Source organism: Cynocephalus volans, chromosome 2 (assembly GCF_027409185.1).
Source record: "Cynocephalus volans isolate mCynVol1 chromosome 2, mCynVol1.pri, whole genome shotgun sequence".
Lineage (NCBI taxonomy): Eukaryota > Metazoa > Chordata > Mammalia > Dermoptera > Cynocephalidae > Cynocephalus > Cynocephalus volans.
Genome location: NC_084461.1, coordinates 16,277,062 through 16,299,243, shown reverse-complemented (window position 1 = coordinate 16,299,243; position 22,182 = coordinate 16,277,062). Strand labels below are relative to the sequence as shown.

The 22,182-nt window shown below is 40.1% G+C and overlaps 1 non-coding gene and 1 pseudogene across 1 annotated transcript; both read right to left on the bottom strand.

The window, feature by feature from the left end:
- The window catches only part of LOC134370417 (TATA-box-binding protein-associated factor 11-like protein 11), a 39,599-nt pseudogene extending 32,881 nt beyond the window's left edge, over positions 1–6,718 (bottom strand).
- Positions 5,191–5,322, bottom strand: LOC134371393 (small nucleolar RNA SNORA51). The gene has a single exon (XR_010022817.1). It is a non-coding gene; the product is annotated as a small nucleolar RNA SNORA51 (small nucleolar RNA).
- Positions 6,719–22,182: the final 15,464 nt, after the last annotated feature.

The following is a 22,182-nucleotide window of genomic DNA, read 5'->3' as shown; positions in this document are numbered from 1 at the left end:
CTATCAATCACCTAATTTCTTTCTGGGCTCTATCCATTGATTAAATTCAATCCTGCTGATGTCATGAAAACATCTGGTGTCTCCCAGCTCCAAGTGCTCAATTTCACAGCTCTGAGGCCCCCTACAAGAGGTCTCTGCTCATTCCACCAGCCCTTTCTTCCATAACATGGGAGTCCCCAAGGTTAATAATACATCAGCACCTGGTATCTCTCATTCCCCTAACCCCTAGAAGAAAAGGGAAAAGAAAATTCAGAAGAAAAGGACTCTCAAAACTAAACAAAGCAACATTTTGTCCTGGCCCCTTTGGACAGACCCATGCATTCATCTATTATAAGTAAACCTATACAACAAGAATTTTGCCATCTATTAAGAAATTCCTGAAGTTCCTAACTGTCAAACCAACTATGTATATCTCCTCCACATCACTCAATGGAGTCGATATCCTTCCAAGCTAGACACACAGCAGTTATCTTTTCTCTTTTATCAGTTACATGTGATCTAAGTTTATTACTTATTTTCCTATTTATATTTATTTTGTAGACTCACCCTTTCATTCTCATTTTTTTTTTTTAATGTTGAATGTATTTGCTAGTTATCTGTTGTCACCTTTGAGGTATCTTGGAAGAAACTGACAGCAGTTGGTATCTTAAAGACTGACTTTCTATACTGCCCTCTAATTTCAGTTTAATGATTGCTCGTTCTGTTGTTTTAGGTCAATAATTTTTTTTTCCATACATTAAATCATTTTGCCCCTCACATGGTAGAGATTTGCCAGCAGTTCCTGCTGAACTCTTTATAAGCACAATAAAACAAGGAAGGGAGAATTACTTTCTGTCTACCTTCCATGACTGCAACTTTGATTTCTGGCATTTAGCATCAAAAGCAAGCAGAGGAACACAGTAGTTAGCAACTTTCACCAATTTTCATCTTTTCTTCCCCATTATGGACTCTGGTAAAGAGCACATCAGTCTGACTGCTGGGAGATGTCAGGACTCAGAAAGGAAGTTTAAAATTATGTAAGAAATGAACTCAGTGACCTCCCTTTCCTTGCCTCTTTGGTAAATAATTTGTGGTTTTCCAAACCTGGAAGCATATTTTAGAGTTCAAGTAAGCAGTAAATTGTCCCAAGGCTCATAAAACTGTGCACAGAGGATTTGGCAGACACCAAATCAAGTTCACTGAAGTGAAGTGAAACCAAAACAGAGCAGATGCGCAGGCGCACACGTCCCCAGCCTCAGAATTGCAGCCAGAGTCGCCTGTCTTTTACTGGGTAACATAAATTCTGGAACATTAATAGTTCAGTGATAGGTAAATTGTTCCAGTCACTTCTTTTTAACCTCCAAAATATTTCTAACACCATTTTAATGCAAGATGTAGGCTATGGGCTGCAACCTGGAACTTCAAAATGATTCAGGGCCAGCGAAGCCTTGTTCTGGCCTCTCGTCTTCTGCATGTGCTGAGGGAGGTTGGAAAGGGACTTCAGAGCTGAGAGAAAAGGTCTCAACTATGAGGACAGGTGGGGTGAGCAGACACATGCTCTGGCATTGGGAGAAAGGAAAAAACAAACTGACTTGGGGATCCTACCAGGCTAACAATCATAGGGAGTAAGAGGAAAGGGGCTCAAACTTACCTGCGAACTGTTCACCCTTATGTCCTTCTTGAATAAAACATTAAGTGTGCCAAAGCCCTCCAGCAGTTAGTGGAAAAGTCCCAACTAGAATGCAGAACTTGAGACCGTAAGTCCACTGCTCATTGGACAGGCCGCCAGTTCACAAACTAAACAGCTAAGATTCCCTGTGACCACCATGCTCATCTATAGTTTTTTCTCTTGCCACATATCAGTATCATCCTTTTAAAAAGAAGCCAGGTCATAAAGTATGTTCAATTCTCTGCTCCACCATCCAACAGACCTCAAAATCACACATAAAGGAGCTGGAGTCCTCACAGTGGCCTCCAAGGTCGTCTACCACCTGGTGACCTCCACCTCCACTGACCCCTCCCACCCTGACAACTGGCTTCTCAGACCTCCTGCAGGACCCGTTTGTCACACTCTTCCAACCAAATGCGTCTACCCACTGCCCCAGTGCCTCTGCACTTTCTATTTCTCCCCCAGATATCTTCACAACTTGTTCTCTAGCCTCCTTTAAGTTTCTACTCAAAAACTTTCCCAGTGAGACCAAAGAGGCAAGGAAGTGGAGGTCACTGAGCTCATTTCTTACCAAATTATCTAAACTTATAAGCTACGACTCTCTGAGACTCTTATCCCCCATCCTGCTCTGCTTTTGCCTACAATACTACCACTTTCTTACATTCTATATAACTTCCTTTTTTGTCTCCCTCACCAGAATGTAAGCTCTCTGAAGTCAAGAGCTTTTCTCTGTTTTGCACACTGCTAAATCCCAGCATCAAGAATAATTTCTAAGTTCACAGTAGGATTCAATAACTAGACAATGAACCATTTTCTTTATACTTCAGTGTCATCACTAACGAGCTTTCTGATCTTACACAGATAACTGCTCTGAGCCATGATTTTCTCATTTGAAGATAATCATTCTTCCCTATAAGTATCACAGAAGATAATATTTTATTATAAAAGCATTCCAAAAAGTATTAAGTGCTATATAATTTAAAGTTGTGATTCAAAAAATCATTGGTTTAATTAGTAACTTCTCATAAGTGAGCAAACATATATATTATTTATACATATTTATATGTTATTCATATATATCTTATGTACATGCGAGAGAGAGAAAACAAAAGAGAAATCAAATCATCCATGACTAAATTTGAGAATAGATTTGTGTAGTGACCTTTTCTCCCCAATTAAGAAGTTAATAAAGAAAGAGGAACTGACAAAAACAAGTACCAAGCACAATATTATACTTAATTAAGGTTTTCTTTTTTAATTTAATGATTAAAATTATTATAAGTTCCTATGAAATAAATTATTTGGCAGCATGCAGTTTCTTTGGGGGCTAGGAATTTTCAGATGTTCGTCAGTCTAACAGAAAGTTGTTTGCTTAATGTTTGAGTGCACAGTTAACCACCACAAGCGGTGGGTAATTGAAGCAGAAAAACAGGGAAATTTTAGAATAGAGGATGGCTGATGTCAGAAGTTGAATTTCATATCTGGAAGCCACCTCCTTCTTGACTTGTGACTTAAAGGATGAGTGGACATTTTTAAAGAGGTACATGGTGGTTCCTTTACAGTACAGCACTAAGTCGTTGTAGACTCAGGATGTCCCAGACACAGAAAGCCCAGAGTGGGTTGCAAAGGAGTCTAAGGGGGTGAGGGTAGTAATAGCCACCAGGTTGGTTGGTAATTGTTGTTTGATCCAGCACATACATTTTTAGAATTCTAAAAGGTTGGTATTTCATTGCTTATTTAGTCACTTAAATCTTTATGGTATTGGACCTGTTCCATCTGAACTTTAAATCACAAAAGAAAAAAAGACAGGGTGGGGGATGCTGGTGAATGACAGTCTCTTCATAGAACTTCCTCAAAAAATAAAACAAAATTAACATTAAAATAAAACAAAACTAAAAACTAGAGAAAATTAACAATAATTTTGACATTTCTTTAAAAAAAATCAACTTTAAAAACTGAATGGGGGGAAGGAAATGGAGAGACTGAATATTCCTTTGTTAGTCTCTTTTGATCTTTTCACTGCTCCTACTTTATTTTAATAATGTGTCCAAAGACTGATTCAACCTCTCTCTCCCATTTTAATAAAGGTTCATTAGTGGATTAGGAGAGATTTGAAACTGAGCCCAGTGGAGTCAGCAGAGACAAGTTCCAAACAGCCATTCAGCGCATTTTGAAAAGTAGCAAGCTAGCAACCTGGAAAAGAGCCACTAATAAAATGTGGGGTGTACTTGTGTACGTGGAGCTCCACTGGACACATAAAACATCCCCTCTTCCAGATGGGCAAGAGTGACAACATGACCCATCAAAAATGAACAAGGCAAAGATGGTTGAGTTCGGTTTGAACCAACACTGACAAAATAAATACAGCCCATCAGCATTGGAAATGATCCACCAGACATTGTTGTAATAAAAATATGCAAATAAGTGAAGCCGCTTCACCTGTGCTACTCTGGGATCCCATCGTCCCCTTTGAAATTTGCAAGTCCTCCTTCATTATAGCATGTCTTGCCGTCCTCCCTGGCCTACAAAGAACATCATTCCTAGCATGTTTGCGAGGATGCAGGTGCCCTGTTCATTAATGGATGTCTCGGCTCCTTCTAAACCTTCTCTGGAGGTGGAACTGGAAAGGGAGTTGTTGACTTCCTCTTTCCCCTATTTCCACAGTCTTTTTCAAATTTACTTTCAAAACTGATAACATCTTTCAATATGTAGGTAAAAATAGTGCAATTCCTATTAATATTACTACTACTAATAATAATAAGCTAACATCTAAGTACTTATTATGAATTTTTCTAAGAACTTTTCAGCTGTTAGCTCATTTAATGTTCAAATCAGTTCTGTAACACACTACAATCTTCACTCCTGGTTGCCTGACTCAAGCCATATCTATCATACCCTATTCCTCCCAAATTCAAGAAAAGGCAGCTAGGATTCCTCTCCTTCTGCATAGAAAGTAGAATCACCCACAAAGTATGGCAGGAACAAAAGAACCTCACTTCTCTGACATGATTGATTTGCAGCACCTGTTCTTGGGACCTCTCTTTGTTTAAGCCACCATAAGTCAGTTTATATTAATTGCAGCCAAAGTCATTCCTAACTGTGCTGTTATTATTGCCACGTACAGGGGAGGAAGCCAAGGCACCAAAACATGAAGCCATTTGCCCAAGATCACCCAGGTGGTAAGTGGAAAAGGTTGAGTTAAACCTGGGATCTCTTTCCCTAGGGCCCACTTATTAACCACTGTGGGGTGCTGTGATACTCCTGGCAACCATTAGTTGAGAAACATAAACATTTTAAAATCAAAGTAAAGCAGAGCTTTTTCCTCACATTTCAGAACAATAGCCATTATCATGATTGTCTCATTCAAGTTCTGTACACAATGTTCTCATCAGCTACAGATATCCAAAGACCAGTTCTAGATCATCTCACCTCACCTTGCATCTCTGTTGCCATCTCTCCCAGGGACAGCTCCCATCCTGAATCCAGCCAATGCTGTCCTTTAATGGTTTAATCTTAAATTCTTTTTATTTTTTTTCTCAACTCCATGTCCCCCCATTCATAACACAGACCAGACACAGAGCTTGGGCTGAGTTGTATATGGTGTGGGTTTACTTTGCCTCCTCTTTCTATACAGTCAGTGTAAGAACACAGCCTGTGGCAAGCACCAGGAAGCCTTTTCATCTTAAATCCTTATAATCTGTGGAATGTGCTAGTGTGCCAAAAGTTGCTGAACTATACTCATCTGTATGCTGTGGAGGGAAAGAAGAAAGCGAGGGAAGGAAGTAGGGAAGGAGGGAAAGGCAGAGAGGAGAAGAGAAGGAAAGAGAAAGAAAAAAAGAGAAAGCATTGTTATAACTAATTTTACCAGAATCGATACACTGAGTTGGGGTAACATTTTTAAATTTTTTATTTGGAAATAATTTCAAAGTTACAAAAAGTTGCAAAACAGGCAAAGAGTACAAAGATTATCCATTTAGACTTTATGCAGAATCCGTTGTTGTTAACAGTTTACCCCATTTGCTTTCTCATTTGCTATAGATGATAGATAAATAAATAGATAATATTTTTTCTGAATATGATTCTTTACCACTAAATACTTCAGAGCACATCCTAAGTAAAGGGATATTCCCTTATACAACCAACTGTATGCTTATCAACTTCATACATTTACATTAATACTGCCATACAATAATTTTGTGTAACCTTCCAACCATATTTTAATATCATCAATTGACCTATTAATGTTCTTTATTGCATTTTCTGCCTCCAGTGCAAAATTGTCAGAGCTTCCTTGTAAAAGCTCTTTTTGTTGTTGTTGTTGCTGTTAAAATTCAATCTTTGGTGAAATACCTTTCAGCCCCTTGCATAACCCATGGACAGCCCTTCTCAGGACCCAGACTTCCAAGAAAACTTCACACTTGACCTCATCTCTCCCATGTCTACCCTCCATTTTATTTTGTTCACTCCTTTTTGCTGCAGGAAGCAACCAGAAGTCAGTGCCAACTTTAGACCCATGTGAGCTGGTTCCTGCCTCAGGCCTCCTGCTTCAGAGGCCCATGCTTCTCCATGTCTCCATGACATTTCCCCCTACCCTATGGTGCCTGGGCCTGGCTAGAGCTGGAGGTGTTGTCTAAATGAGTTCACTGAGCCCAGATGGAGACCTGCATGTACCCAGTCCCCATTTCTACCCTTTAGAGTTCTTTCCAATCCACCTCCTATACATGGGGTGAATGTGATGCCCCAACGGGCTCTAGAACTCATGCCTGTGGTGTCATCCTGGGGCCCCGGGCCTGGACTCCAGTTCTAGAAAAGCAGCCTGGTGAGTGGATCAGTTCTGCTGACTGGCACAGTATTGCTGTCATGGGATGGTGTGAGATTGGACTGCCAGAACGGTGCTGACACCCTGATTTTGAGTGATTCTAACTCACTTGGACACAGGATGAGTTCAGGACTCTGGGCTCCCAACAGCCCACAGCCAGTGCTTGAATTTGAGCTGCATGTGTGGTTCCAGCATCCTTCAGCACCCACTATGCTGCCCCCCTGGTGCTGCCTCTGGTCTACAGCACCCATGGTAGCATGCAACCTTGACCCTATGCAACCCCTGATGCTGGCACCAAGGACAGTCCCTTATCCCTCTGCAGGCTCTGCATCACATGTAATACAGTCCTCATAGGTGGTGTCACTTATCTCCTCTAAGGGCTTTCTGGACTGTTGCTCTGCAATGCCACAGGCCTTTCCAATCCATCCATGTTCATTCTTGCCTCCACCTGCTGTGATGGTGAGGGTCAGGGATTCCCGGCACGAATGGGACCACTCTTCTTGCTCTACCCGCATGCTGCTCCCCATCCTCCCTGCTGGTGATGGTGTGTGGAAACCAGCAGTGCAACAACATGGAAGAGACCACATTGTAGGAATGCTGTGATTACGACCTAAATTGTTCAAGAGAAACCATATTTGGAAAATGTGCTGTTCTATATTTATGCCGTGATGTTCCAAATGGTGAATTTAACATGACCATAAAATAAATCATTGTTCCCATTTTCCTGCATACAATGTGCATTTGCGGTCATCTTCAAGGAAGCACAGGAACGACCTTTGAAAGAGCCATCAGAAGCCGGTACTCACAGGCAGCAGGATGGATGAGTAATGATGTAACTGGCATGAAACGAATAGCATCAGGGAACTCGGAACTGAGAAGAGCTATGTTTTAACATGGATAGGTTCCGACTAGCTAAAGGACTTGAAGAAGACAGCGCTGTTACGTTTTTTTCACAGTGGGAAATATGAAATTACCAGTAACAGCACCTTTGACAATAAAGAATATGAAGAGATGGTTCCTAGATCTGAAAAGAAACAGAGGGTGTCTGAACACTGTGAAGAATCAGCAAGTGCTCTGACTGGACAATGAACAAGTACATCAGTCCCTCTGCTCTACCCATCATCCTAAACCTTAGAGATAAACCACTAAGCCTCCTAAGTGCTTACCAGTTTTGCAAAGTATCTTTAAATGGAATTGATTATATGAACAGGGGACCCACAAAAAAATATTTGCCCAACATCTCACACACTCTAGCAAGGGACCAAAAGCAAGAGGTCGGGTAGAAACATCCACCATGTCCCAGTTCTAAAAAGTGCATCACAAAGATGCCTCTGAGCTTTTCCTGATATCTTTATCAATTCCTATTCTTTTTTAAGAATCATGGGAAGCAGAAAAATTACAACTGGAGAATTTGTCTAGAATACAAGACATAGGTTCGACGACAGGCAGAAATGCCAGTTGAATCTTAAAGCCAACACAGTAGAGATTGACATCAGCCCAAAAGGTGATGTCTGCAAGGCCACCTGAACACCCTTTGACCAAAGAAGAAAGAGTGGGGAACATGGCTTTACAGCTGGACAACATGAGGAAACAGCATATGAGGGAAAGGCTGCCAGTCGAACTAGAGACTGAAGTGTACGATGACATCTCTGCAAGCTAAGGACAAGGCAATTCATCATGCCGAGAGGTCTGTGGCAATGCTAGGAGTCACTGTGGTTTTATTCAATATTAAAACGAAACTTGGAAAGGAAGCTGACCTGTTTTCACCACGGATTACATCCTAGTCGCCTGTTCTTTGGCAACGGCTTCCTTTTCTTTCCATGCCTCTCGTGCTCCACATACACACTCTTTCCCCACCAGGTCTCTTGTTCTGTACACTTGGGGCTCAGCCCAATGCATGCTCGCTTCCTCACTAGCAGCCACGCTTCCACATTCGAAGTGCTACCCTATGCACGGATTCTTCCCCTGTCGGTCTCTTCATTGTTTTGAAGCATAATCCTTCCTTCCCTTGATTTGTGATCATTCTGCCTGTTGTATCTCCATTCATTTTCCCAAAGAGCAGTAAGAAACACACAACAGAAGAGCAACAGAAGAAAAAGCAACAGAAGCATGACCCACTGCTGCTCCCTTTATTTTGATCCTTTGTTTAGGTCAAGCTACACTTGCTGCATCCACATTCTGTCAGGGAGAATTACCAAAGTACAACTTGCGATAGAACCCGAACTTCAGCAGTTACTGGAAACCACAACTAATTTAAACAAAAGGTATGTACAGTGACTCTAACACTTAGAAAAGCCAAGTGATATGCTCCTTTATTTAGCACAGCATACACTCTGGGGGGAGGGGTTAGGAATCTCTTTATTTCTGTCCTTTAGTTGGTAGTGGAAGATGCCTACGGCTTCTTTTGGCAAACTTCAGATACAGCAGGAAGAAAAATAAAAACTTAAGGGAAATAAACAGTATGGTAAAAGGAAACTGTGAGAGGGAGAGAAGAAAAGAAAAACTAAAAGAGAGAGGTGCATCTGATAGGAGAAAGTAGAGTGTCACCAAGAATGGTCCCATGTCTTAGACAGAGACACGTGGGTATAGTTATGGACTGGTGGTGTATACACATAGTGCATGTAATGCATGAGCAGTAACAAAGCTGTGTCTTGAAAATGAGTCTGCTAATGGGGATTTGCTGCATGCCTGTCTTGCTCAATGCCTATGTAAAATTTCAAGCCCATTTGTTAAAAATCGGTATTATTTTTCATTGTTGCATTTCAATGTCCTTCTTTAAATCAAAATGAGGGCTTTGATGCGGGAAAATGAAGGCTGGGTTCACCTAGCACAATACCCTTTGTTCTCAGCAATCCTATTAACATAACAATAATTGTACCAAATGCCATAACACAAATGCCAACCCAAAAATTCAGGCACATTGTTTTCATTCTGTCTTTACAAGGCTTTCAATAGATGGGGAGATTTTCCTGCTCAGATGATTTTTCTGAGTTGTTTAAATAATAGCTACCATTTAGTGAGTGTTTTTGATGTTCCAGGTATGTTTTCAGGTACCTTAAATATACCAATTTATGGAAACCTCACAACAGCCCTACCCTCATTTTGCAGATGCTCAGAGGAACTAAGCAACCCTCCCAAAGTGTCACAGCTAGTAAATAACAGAGCTGGGTTACAATCACATAGCAGTTTATTCAATGATACTTTTGAATTCTCATCCATTCCAATACAATAAATAAATTAACATCAGCTAGGATTTTTTTTTAAATGACTTCTGGATTTCATTCTACTCACTGCCTCTGCAATTAATGTCAGTCATCTACACAATAAGTACTTTTCCTCACTTTCCTGATTTTTAGGGTAACCTGTTCCCCTAGACCTGGCAAAAGCTGATTATTTATTCAAGAAGCAAATAACTGGTGGGATCTATTCCACCATTAGGAGACTCTTTCATGTCCTGTATATGAAACTGTCATGGATACTTTAGTAATTGCTGAGAACTCACAACACCCTTAGAACTGGACAGAACATGAAAGAAATTGTTGTCCCCTCACCCTCTACAATAAGTCAAAGTAAAAGCAGAAGAACTTTTTACTGGCTGTGTCATGTGGCACATCAGATGCTTTTAGATTTGTTTTATCAGGACAAGCGGTGCTTCATTTTTCATTTTGGGCCCCACCCTAAATTCAGCAGAGGAGGAAGTTTCCTAAGCCACCCGGCGTCATGTTAGTTTTATAGTGAAAGGATAGGGTTCTGTTCTTGTTTAATTCTGGCAATGAACACACATGACAGAAATCTAATCCTACAAAACTGTACCTCTGGGACAGCATCACCTTTCAGTCTCGTAACCATTAATTGCCTGTATAATTCACACTTCTATAACATAATTGTTGGCTAATGTCACATTTGCACACAAACGCCACACAGTCAGTAAAAGAGGCAGCACAATAAATCAGATACAGCAGCCTGAAAAATCAAGGACACATCTCTTAGGTAGCTGCTTACCTATAGGCCTGTTTAGAAAAAAATCACCTCTCTGTTTAGTTTATCTCCAGGGCTAATAGCCAAATCCAGAACGCTGGAGCATCTCATCATTTCCACATCACTTTTTCCCAAGGAGAGCTCCAAATTCAACTTTAGAACTTTGTCTCAAAAAGATTCTTTTAGCAGTAGTATTCAAATAAATGTACAAATATTTCAACATTAATAACTAACCTTTGGTGGGCTATTTAGTTTGCAGTGTACTACCTCATATACTTATAACACTTCAAGTGAAAGGTCAGGCCATGTGATTACCCACATTTTACACATACAGAAATTATCCCACTTCCCCATACCAGCCAACCACCAAAATCCGTGAACTGAGAGAGGTGCTATAACATGATTACTGGTCACATGGCTAGGAGATATCACAGTCAAGGTTCAAACCCAGGTTTTCTGGGTCTGAAATGTTCAGCAAAAGCCCACTTTAATGTGAATCAGTTCATGTTCACACAAATTTTATTAAACAAAAATTAAGGAAATATTCCAAGGGAACACTGTCAGTGTTCCCTTGAGCTATTTTCTATAAATTCAAGCATACTACAGCTTACCACCACATAAAAGACAAAGAAGTGAAACCAGACTCAAAATGAAAACTAACATTACTATTTTTACTGCCCACATTCTGTATAAAAAGCAAGAGGAGGAAAAGGCCTGAAGATCAAGTGACAAAGAACTTTCTAAATCTGTTGCTTAGTAACATATTGCCAAATTCTTGGTGTCTTTGCCCCGAGAAGTTTAAATTCTGCATCCCACTACAGAAGCATTCTCTCTATCTCTTTCTCTCTCCATATACCACCTTCTTGGGCACTATGGGAGAATGACATGTTTACTGACTAATATATGTGTAATACAGAAAATATGTAATCATAGGGTACTTCAAAAAGTATGTGGAAAAATAGAATTAAAAGATAAAATTAATCTTCCCAAAAATTAATCTTCTTCAAAATTTTTTGAAGTCCCCTTGTACATATGTAAAAAGAACTGTTCTATATTTGACATTTTCTGTTTTCCTCCCATTTTTACTAATTTTCCAATAATGACATTGTCTAATGAAGACCCAGGATACTACAAAGCCACATAAAACACAAGAGGACATAATTTATGCTTCAAGAGATGTTTTATACACACAAAATCCAGCCCATGAGCTTCTTCCTTCTCTATGTCTGCATTTCAAACCATTTATAAGACATTTGTGGGCAGCTAGTTATTTTTTCCAAATCCATATTTAACCTTCTGAAGTCACATTAATGGACTGGGAGGGCTTCAGCATTTGTTGCCTAGAAAACGATCAATATACTCTCCATTTTGAAGGGCATCAAATCCTCCAGTCAGGAGCAGACAGCCTCAGGGAACTGCCTGCACGGGACAGAATAGAACCTTCCTGAGGCTCTCTTGGCATCACTCACCTGGCAGAGGCTGAGTTGCTATACTGGGCACTCAGAAATCTGTCAACTGGGCCCAGAAATCGTGGCCAAAGCCCAACTAATCACAGTCTGTGGGAGGCCAGAGCAATCCCAACAACACCCTTGTGATGAAGTCTCTGGGGTTTTCTTAAATGTGTGTATGTAGGGACATTTCAGCCTGACCATCTTCTCCTACAGTACCCAGGAACTTCAACAAACTGTTGGGCAAGATTACAGGAGAGTCTTCCTTTTCACATTATACATTTCTGCAACAACTGAGTCTTTTAATTTTTTTCTCAATTTTATTTATATTTATTTTTGTGGGGTACAGCATGTTGTTTCAATACATGCATATACTGATCAATGATTCACTTAGGGCAGATAGAATAGCTTTGTATTGTTTAGTCTAACCCTTCTCCCCACTCGCTTCCCAGCCTCATAACAAGATATTCTTCTCGGAAAAAAATAAGATGCTTTACAATGCTCTCTAGCTCAGTATTCTTCCTAGTTTATTGCTATACCCGAATAACACGTGCAAATGAAAACTATCTTGCCCCTGTTTAAATTGAGTCATGATAATTTAGGGCTGAGCTGCTTCAAAGACTGCTAAGAATGAGCTCCAGTTCCATTTAAATGATTATCTCACTGTGGAATACACAAGTGTGTTGTCTTGGGGTCTTTGGATCTGTTTCTTGGTTGCATATCATAAAGGCTGTGCCATTAACAACCATAAGTAAAATGATAATTTGTAAATGAGTAAAATGTAAAATTGCAGGCTCTGCAAGTCGACACTTTCGTTAGAAAGCTGAAAATTGTGACTTAATTCTGAAAATTCCTTCAATAGATCAAGTTGGAAAACGTCCACCAAACTGCAAGTTTATTTTATAAAGAAAGAATACCATATCACACATACAGTGTCAAAAATGTTCTTGGCTCTGCCTTCAAAGGCTGCCTAGTACCTAACCACTGCTCCCTGCTTTGACTGCTGCCACACTGGCTCAAGCCATCATCTCTCCCCTGAATCTTCTATAGCCTCCCAAAGTTCTCTTCAAAGCACATGGCTCTTCGAAAACATAAGTCAAACCACGTCACTCGTTTGACCAATACCCTGCAATGGCTCCCTAATTTCCTCTGAGGAAAAGCCAAAGCCCATGAATGGCCACCAGGCCCTGCTGGAATTGGCTCCCATTAGAGTTCTCCCCTCACTCCCAACCCAGCATACTGGTCTCTCATTGCCCCCAATTATGCCATTGCTGTGGCTTCTCTCTGCCTAGATGTCTCTTCTCTAGATACCTGAATAGCTAATTCCCTCATCTACTTCAAATCTTTGCTCAAATTATTCCATTACATTGAGGCTTTCCCAGACCGTCCTATATAAAACTGTAACCACCGCCTTTCTTCCTCCCTCACTACCCTACTCCACTTCCCCTTTTTCCATAGCACTTAGTCCCTTCTGGGGTATCATATAAAGTACTAAAATATGTTGTTTATGTTCATTTGGTTCACTCACATATCTCAAATCACCTGGAACCACACTTGACACCTATCAGGGGCTCAGTAAATATTTGGTTAACAAATGTTGCATTAAAGACTAGTTGGATATGAAAGCTAGAATTTTCTCCTTAAGTACCAAAACTTTTAGAACATTTCTCTAATTGAGAAAAACTGCAACCCTACCCTTACCAACATAATCCATTGTTAATATAGGACTTTCCTTTTCCTTACATGCAGTTCTTAATATTGATTTACTTCTCCAACATAATCGCCAAAGGAATAAAAGAAGTCTCAACCCCTCTTTTTCTACTCCAAAGTCATTACTTTTGGGAGAGACAAAATGAAAACCTGAAATTTTTCAATTGTACACAAATGCTTATTTATGTGTATGTGTTGTTAGAATGGCTTCATAAGTTTTGGCAGCAAGTCAGAGAAAGCCAAGTAAGATAACCAAAATTCAACTGGAAATAATTTTAAATATTCATCAAAGTTGTAAGGGCTCAGGACCATGAAAGAATGCAGAGTCACATCAAGAAAAAAACTTCACCATTTGATAGAAAATATACTTTTAAATATATTGAGATTCCATCAATCATCTTAAGATGGTACAATCATCTTAAGAAATCAAGGGAAAATATATTTACAGATCTTACAAGCCAAAAAAATAAAGCTCCATCAAGTGATCAGCTTGGATAGAATCTGCAGATTTCTGAGAAAAAAGAGAAGAATTAGGGAACGTGTGGTATACAACTTGAAGCCAGAGGTGTGGGCTACAGGACCAAAGAGACCTACTCTTTTTAAGTTTGAAAGCCCATGACATAACTTTAACATAGGCTCCATGAATCCTTCTACGGAATCCCAGCCCTAAGTAACCTGACTTAACAGGGAGGCTACTATCGTCCATAAATATCTTTTAACATTGGGAAAACAGAATTCATCAAAGAAAATTTTAAGAGCATCAAAACCCTAGTATATTATTTGTGTTAAAATGAAATTTGTGTGTATTTAATGTGTTTTCCATGCCAAACTTCTCAAACCAAAACTAAACATTTCAAAATACTTGGAATGATTTGGCCTGTTGAAATGACAGCTTTCTAATGTCCACTTAAAATATATGGTTGAGTCATTGACTTAAAATTAGTGTCTTTAGTTAAAATTACACTGCCTTTAAAACCATGTGCATAATATTAGAATATCAAGGTAATTAAGGTTCTCTTTATTAAGTTTCTTTTTATATGAGGGGCCTTCAAAAAGTCTGTGGAAAGATTTGTATTATCTTTTAATTCTTTTTTTCCATGAACTTTTTGAAGTATCCTCATATCTATAATATCTAGCTATTTAGTATGAGAAAAAGTTTGATTTAAGGCAGATAACTGAAGGAATTAAAGGGACGTTAAAAATATAAAATTTATAAATGCCTTCTTATTAACATAATATACTAGGTTGAAATAGGATTTATCTAGGTTTGTGAATGAAAACAACACTATTCAAAGCCCACTGAGAAATTATTGTGAAAATCTGCTAAATAGGAGAGAATAGAATAGACTAATAATTTTGTAAACTGAGCTTTAAAGATTCAGAAACAACTGGGGTTTTGAATTCACATCTCCATAAACTAAATATTAGCTGGTTAAAAATAAAAGTGAACTGTTAATTAGTCTTTTCTGAATTTCCTGCATTTTTCTGCACACCAAAAACATTTTGGGAAAGATGAAGAGTAAGGGAGACAATGACCCAAATGTTTGACTCCTCATGGAGGAAAACTGGGGTCAGGAGAGTGGGGCCTCCCGAATGGGACAGGATTGGAGACGGAAGGGTGGTGAGGCTGCTTAGGAACAGTGGAAATTTCTAGATGAGTGGCCTGAAAATGTTAGTGTTATGAGCACAGGTGAAGTTTTCCTTGAACACGAAAATAATAATGATTGCAAGAAAACCCTCCAAAGTACTCTGGACACCATGAGGAAGGAAAAAAGAACCCAGGTAGGACTTGCCAGAACTGGGGAGGGAAGGAAGTTGTCCAACCCAAGTTTCTGGAGAATGACAACTGTGACAGAAGACAGAGTCAGGGAATCTGGGACTGAGCCCCCTTCCTCTCTCCAGAAGCCCCTTTTATCCCTAAACTGTGCCGTTGCAACCATGAGTAAACCAAGGGGATTACTTAGGAGACACTCTGTAGCACGTGCTAGAGAGTAAACGAGCGTGGATGCTACTTTCTGTTAACAAGTCATTTTCTAGGACAGTTTAAAATTGCTGAGCTCTAAATACCGATGCTGAAAGCTTCCTTGAATTCTGAGGGGTGTCTACAGTACTTAGCAAATCTAGTAAAATTTAGCTTAAAAAAATAAGTTACTATAACTCAAACGTCTATAGGTACCTGGTAATAACATGACTGCCTAACCTTTATTTGGTTTATAAAGCACTTTTTTCTGCATTCTCTTCTCTGATCCTCAAAATGGCCCAGTTGTAAGGTAGACAAATCAGGCTATTCTTAATTTTGATTCACATTTTAGTTGTGTAACTAAATATGTAAACACACACACTCATTTCTCCCTGACTCTTTGCACGATAAACAGAACTCCCATTAGGAGTTGACTTTCTGGGCATAGAAGGGGGTTGAGCTGTGGGAGAGTCTGACACTCGGGGGTGATGTGCCTCTGCCCATGAGAGTTGGGTTGCCCTCCTGGATTTCAGACAATACAGGTTTCTAAGGCTGGCGAGCTGCTGTCAACAGTGAATTTACGAAGGTAGACGGGTGCCTCTCTGGCCAGCCAGGTGTCCTTCCCCAGGTGACCTTGATATGATTCTCTCCTTTAATGTCTAGATAGAGGAATCATGACTTCTGAATTTCAGTGTGGTAGAATGAAAAACCTCCTGGACTGGAAGACTTGAGTTCTCTTTCTTAGCTCATCACTTACTGATTGGATGATTTTAGGAGACTCACTCCATCATAGGCTGGAAGGTTTTGTAAATATGAATTTGAAAATATAGATATTATTATAGAAACCTGAGACAGGGGCATTGAGACTGTAGTTCTCAAGCTTCGGCATGCATCCACATCACCGGGGAGCCTTGCTAAAATGCATATTTCTGGGCCCTGTCCCCAGTGTCCCCCATGGAGTAGCTCTTGGGTACAGCAGAGAATGTGCTGCTCTAACAAGCACCCCGGTGATGCCGATGCTCTTGGTCCAGGGACCACACTTTGAGAACCACTGGAATAAGCAGTTAACATAGTTCTGCATCTAATGAATTTGTAAAATGGGAAAAGAATTGTCTTGAGTTGTGAAGAAAAGGGTATCCGTTGCTGGTACCTGTTCTTGAAGGTGGTTCACTTCATTCTGTCAGAGGGCTGCTCCTCCAGAAAGAATGTCACAAATCATGAAGTCCTTCTCGTTACGTTGCCTCCCTGGAGGGTAGGAAGGCACCCGAGGTACTGCCCTCCGCCTCCTCTTGCTGGGTGACCTCTTCCCAGAGTGGCCGCTGCACCTGGCACACATAGAAGGAAGCCATGGTGCACCGGTCCCAGCTGGCCGCAGGGAAGCAGGCCTGTCATCATTCGGGCTTGACACAGAACCCTCGGGGCCTCACTGGTAACTGTGAGTGACGTGGCCACAGATGGCCACATGGGGTGTTTAGAGGTGGCAGAAGCTACTTCAGCAGCTAGCAGTGTGTCCTGCTTTGTGTGCAGGTCCCCTGTCACCCTAGTCCCACCCTGGCCACCGATCTGTCTGCTCTCAAGGCAATTTGGGGACAGGATAACATGAAGGCCAAACCTACATGAGTCTGGTTTTTTCTGTTTTCTTTTTTTCCTTTCTTGACAAAGAAATTAAAAGCAGAAAATATGAGGCCTCCCTTTCTAATATCGGCAGCAATGAATACAGAGGAAATAAAGGTATTTTATGGGAACTACAAATAACTATCAGATAATTAAACTCATTTAGCTTGCACCACGAGCCTGCTGGATTCACTGTGTACTCCTAAGCAGCTCGTCCTATGTGCTCTGCTCCTTCTTTAGAAGTTTAGTGTTTAGAGTTCAGAAAAGAAGTCAATGTGAAATGTTTGAGATATTTTAGATTTCTATTATTTTTCTCTAAATAACTATTTTAATTAAAAATTTAATCTAATATTCTGTTAGGTAGCTAATGTTTGGAGGAAGTAAATATACGCACATATGCATATCTATGTATACACATATGTATTTTTTTTTACCATGTATGTGTTTACCATGCTGCTGGAAAAATTATAAGGCACATTCCAATAACTTCTTTTGTAAGTAATCTATCTTCTGTACAAAGTTTTACTTAAATAATATGCTTTTTTTTTTCTTTTTTGATGAACATGTTTGGTAACCAAACTCTGAATTAAGCAGAAAATAATGTGCTTCTGCCTCTACAGAAGATGCTTTATTAAGTCTTTCAGATAAATGGGGGTTTTCAAATGAAATGTTGATGAAAATAGATTTCTTTTGAAAGAGCCAGTGTTGCAAAGATGGTTAACCCGATTTATGAGGACAGCTCTGATTTCATAGATGCTTTTGTATTTTCATAATCTGTATACCAGTTTCCTATTTGGACAATATATGGCATTATAGAAAGTGGCAGAGCTGGACCACACACTGCATCACAGATCAATCAATCTGACCGCACAGGACACTGAGGGTGAGAGAGGTTTGATGCCTTGCTCAAAGCGACACAGTGAGTTTGTGCAAGTGTAGGAATCAGGGACCCAGAGTTTTTAACTCCTAACTCGGTGTTCCTTCATGAATTATGAAAGTATTTGCCCATTCCTGAGGAAAAAATAACTCATAAATGTATGTTTCTGGGGAAACCAAACCTGAATCACCTTCTTAACCAGCTCTTTCCTCGCTGAGGGGGGCTGGGGTGGAAGTGGGCTGGGTGGGGATAAGGTGGAAAGACTTCTGCTAGAGTCTTTCCCCACAGTCCCTAGGGCAGAAAAGCCAGAATGATTTTATCACTATTTTCTGAGATTTCCTCATCACCATTTCTCAACCTGACAATGTGGGTGTGACTTATATTTGGGTAGTGACCATGATCTCTCCACCCCACCTCCTTTGCTTTTCTAATTAAGACTCTTGCAGCTACAAACTGAGGCACGTGTCTGAAGCTTTGACCCTCCCATAGGACAGGGACAAAACCAGGCAAATCTCCCAAGCATTTCTGATGGGATACTGTACAAACAAACATTTAGGGCAACACTGAGGGAAACAAAGGGTCCCAGAAGTACACCCTGAATCCTGAATGGAAAGTACGAAGCAAACTCAGCATGGAATTGTGCACACAGCTTTGCCTTTCTCTGCTAAGCCAGTTTCTTACCTCACTCTCAGTTAAGAAACTTGGAGCTGGTTGGAGGTTGCTTGTGCGAACCTGTCTGTTCCTTCTCACCCCACATAAGCCAATGCTCCAAGATGGAGCCAGGATCTTCTACCTCCAGTCCTTAGCAGGGTGGGTCATTTGTTCCTCCTGGTCACTGCCAAGGAAGGGGAGGCCAGTCTGTGTCACCTCATACTTGACTTAATTCTAATAGCTCCATCACGCGCTCAAAGAAAGCACCCAGTGACCAGTGTCAGAAATATATAGGTCATCCGTATCCTCTCCCTTAGGGTCTTACTGAGTGAGAGAATCCCTCTTCTCACGCGCATCAGTTCATGCCTTCCAAGAAGCAGACACGAAGACAGAATTAGACATTTGAGAGATCTGGGAGGAAGGGAAATACCTGTGAGGGATAAAGGGGAGTGTGGGGGATGGGGAACAGGAATACGTTTGGGACGGTCTTCAGACTGAGATGCAGTTCTGACACCTGTGACAGGAGAGAGAGAAGGATGCAGGAGGCAACAGGAAGAGCCTCAGCCTGTAGGAGCTCTGAGAACATCTTGTCCAGGCTGATGGTGAGCCCTGGAGCAAAAGCTACTTATTAGAGGAAACCCACTTTGGGCAGGAATGACCTCGTGCTAAGTCACTGCTCAGTCACTGGCTGGGAGCAGCCCAGGGATAGCATAGCCTCCATAGGAATGCCCCAGGACCATGAAGGTAGAGCAGTCTGAGCATGTTTGCCAACCTTCAACCTTGAAGCAAGTTTTCTTAAAGGGAGAGCTGAGTTACACACTTCATGGCCACCTCACACGTGTATCTGCTACCCTGTGTTTTGATAGCTCTACCCTAGAGCCTTCCTCATGAAAAGGAGTGATTCAGCACCTCAAGGAGGAAATAGCATGAGCAGTATATGGTGTGAACATACTGATAGTATCTTTTATTTTGGAGGTTGAGAAAGTGATTTCTCTTACAAAATAAGAACATCATATTTCTTTCATTCAATCATTGTATTTTAGGGATGAACGGGGGCTTTAGAAATAATTGAGTCAGTTTATCTATGAGATGTGATTTAATTTAAACAGGTTTTCCTTCCTACCTCTTTCCTCCCATGTATTTCTGGAGCAGGCTTCTGGATCTTTCTTTCAGATTGTTTACCTTGCAACTAGACATCTAGGTGGTACAGTTTGACAGCTAAGATATGACTGTCCGGAGGAATTTCAGGACTGCGCTTACGTTGGCACAATTCTAGCAGAGGCTTGTGTGTAGATTTTATATCCAGTGGATCATTCTGGGCCTCACCTAAATTCCAACAAATGATCTACCTTACCCCATAGAATTCCCCCAAACTGTGCTTATTTTATTGAAATAAACTGGGTTTACCTCTGTCCCGTGCTACAAATGCCCATGACACTGCCCCTTCCCTGCCCCTCCCTTCCATTAACATCTACCCTCATATTATTCATGTCTCCATTGCCCTGAGTACAGCTCATATTGGCTTGAATGCTGCATTTTTAAAAATAGCCCTGAGTGTGTGTATTCTCCAAGTTCTTTGGTCTTCTATACTTGGCTGTAGAATGTTTTTCAAAGCTCAGCAACTTGATTCAAATTGCCTAGAAAGCTTTTAGTAGTGGCCTATTTCTCAGTCACACTGACACCCAATGTCTTCAATATTTTGGAATGAATACTGAAAAGCCCACTTTTCCTTTTTTTGGCATGAGATAATTGGAATAATCAGAACATGTATTTCATTGGCATCGCATCAGAACAGATTTGCTTCCTTAACCTAGAAAAGAAATAGGAATGTCTCACTAATTGAAAGCTAGAGCACGCGTTCATTTCCTACATCAGGCAGGCTTCTCATTGTTTAGGCAGAACTTAAGACTCTTATTCATAGAATCTTAAATTTCAGGATAAGGGCAAGTCATCACAAAAACTTCTTAGCCAGTGCTCATTTTATACTTGCCTATTTTAATCTAATATAGTGACTTAACTTTGAACTTTGTTCTCTCTTCATCATACTTCTACTTTTTCGTGAAGATTTCTAGATCAAAACATATTGAGTATGTGATAAGTACTAGGTATGACAGGCTAGATGCTGTGTGCACACAGTGGCAAACACACTACAATGGAAGTTCCATAAGAACAGGAGTTTTCCTTTGTTTATTGCTGCTGATTCCATACCTAGAGGAAAAGTGCTAACTAGAGTCAAAAAATAATCATTATCTTTCCCAGGAGTGATTGTGGACTGGAGAGTGACTCTAGTTACATACCTAGATGATAAGAGCTAACACAATTATTGAAGGCTTATTATAGTGATAGGCACTGTCTCATATCTATATATATTTATAAAATAGACATACGTAGATATGTGCATTTAAACATATATATGCCCACATAATACAATTGATTCTCAGTATTTGTAGTTATTATGTTCTGTAAAGTTACCACAAACACTAAATTAGTGAATACTGAACCATTGCTCCTAAGGGAAATACAAGGTTATGTTCCTGAGAGCATCTGGTAACAATGTTTTCATCAACCAAGTAATTCATAACCTTGTTTTATATGCGTTGCTTATTTAACATGCAATGTTGATTCATTACAATTCAGCAGCACTGTAACTTCTATCTGAACAAAACTTATCTAACATATATTTCCTCTGTAAGGAACATCATAACCTTCTTACACTTAGGAACACTAGATAGGACTTCAACACTGGACTTGGGGGCAATTTTAAACAGCAAAATCACCCACAGACAGCATAAAAAGGTGGGAAACATGGCGTTACATATCTTGAGAAACATACACTTGTTTACGGTATGAGAGCTGAAACAAGAATCAACAGCATGGTCTTGTGTGAGCTCGCTGGGAACACGGGCATCAGGCATCTCTCAAATGTTTGGCTACCCTGTGCATGTCCACAAATTATCACAAAAGTGCCATGAGTATAGATCTGGGGGATTCAGATAAATATAAGCAAATTTACAAATGTGGAGTAAAGTAAGCAAATTTACAAATATGGGGTCTGTAAATAATGAGGATTGACCATATGTGTACATATGCACACATATACATATGTGTGTGTATGTGTATACAGACTCATTTAATGCTCACAACAGCCATTTTAAGCAGATAATAACCCTATCCCTATTTTATAAATGGAGAAAAATGAGGGACAAAAAAGTTAAGTAGCTAGCTGAAGGCTATCTAGCAGGCAAATTATTTAAACCCAGGGATTCAAACCCCAGAACTTGTCTACCTGATACACAGTAAGTGTTAATTAGTAGTTTTTGTTTTGTTTTTCTTTTATTTTCTAAATAATTTTTTACTTAAATACAGCATGAAGGCCGGAGAGTGCGCATGTCATAAGTGTACAGCATGATGAATTTTCATAAAATGAAGAAACCCAGGCAATCGGGACTAGGATCAAGAAATAGATCAGATATGCTT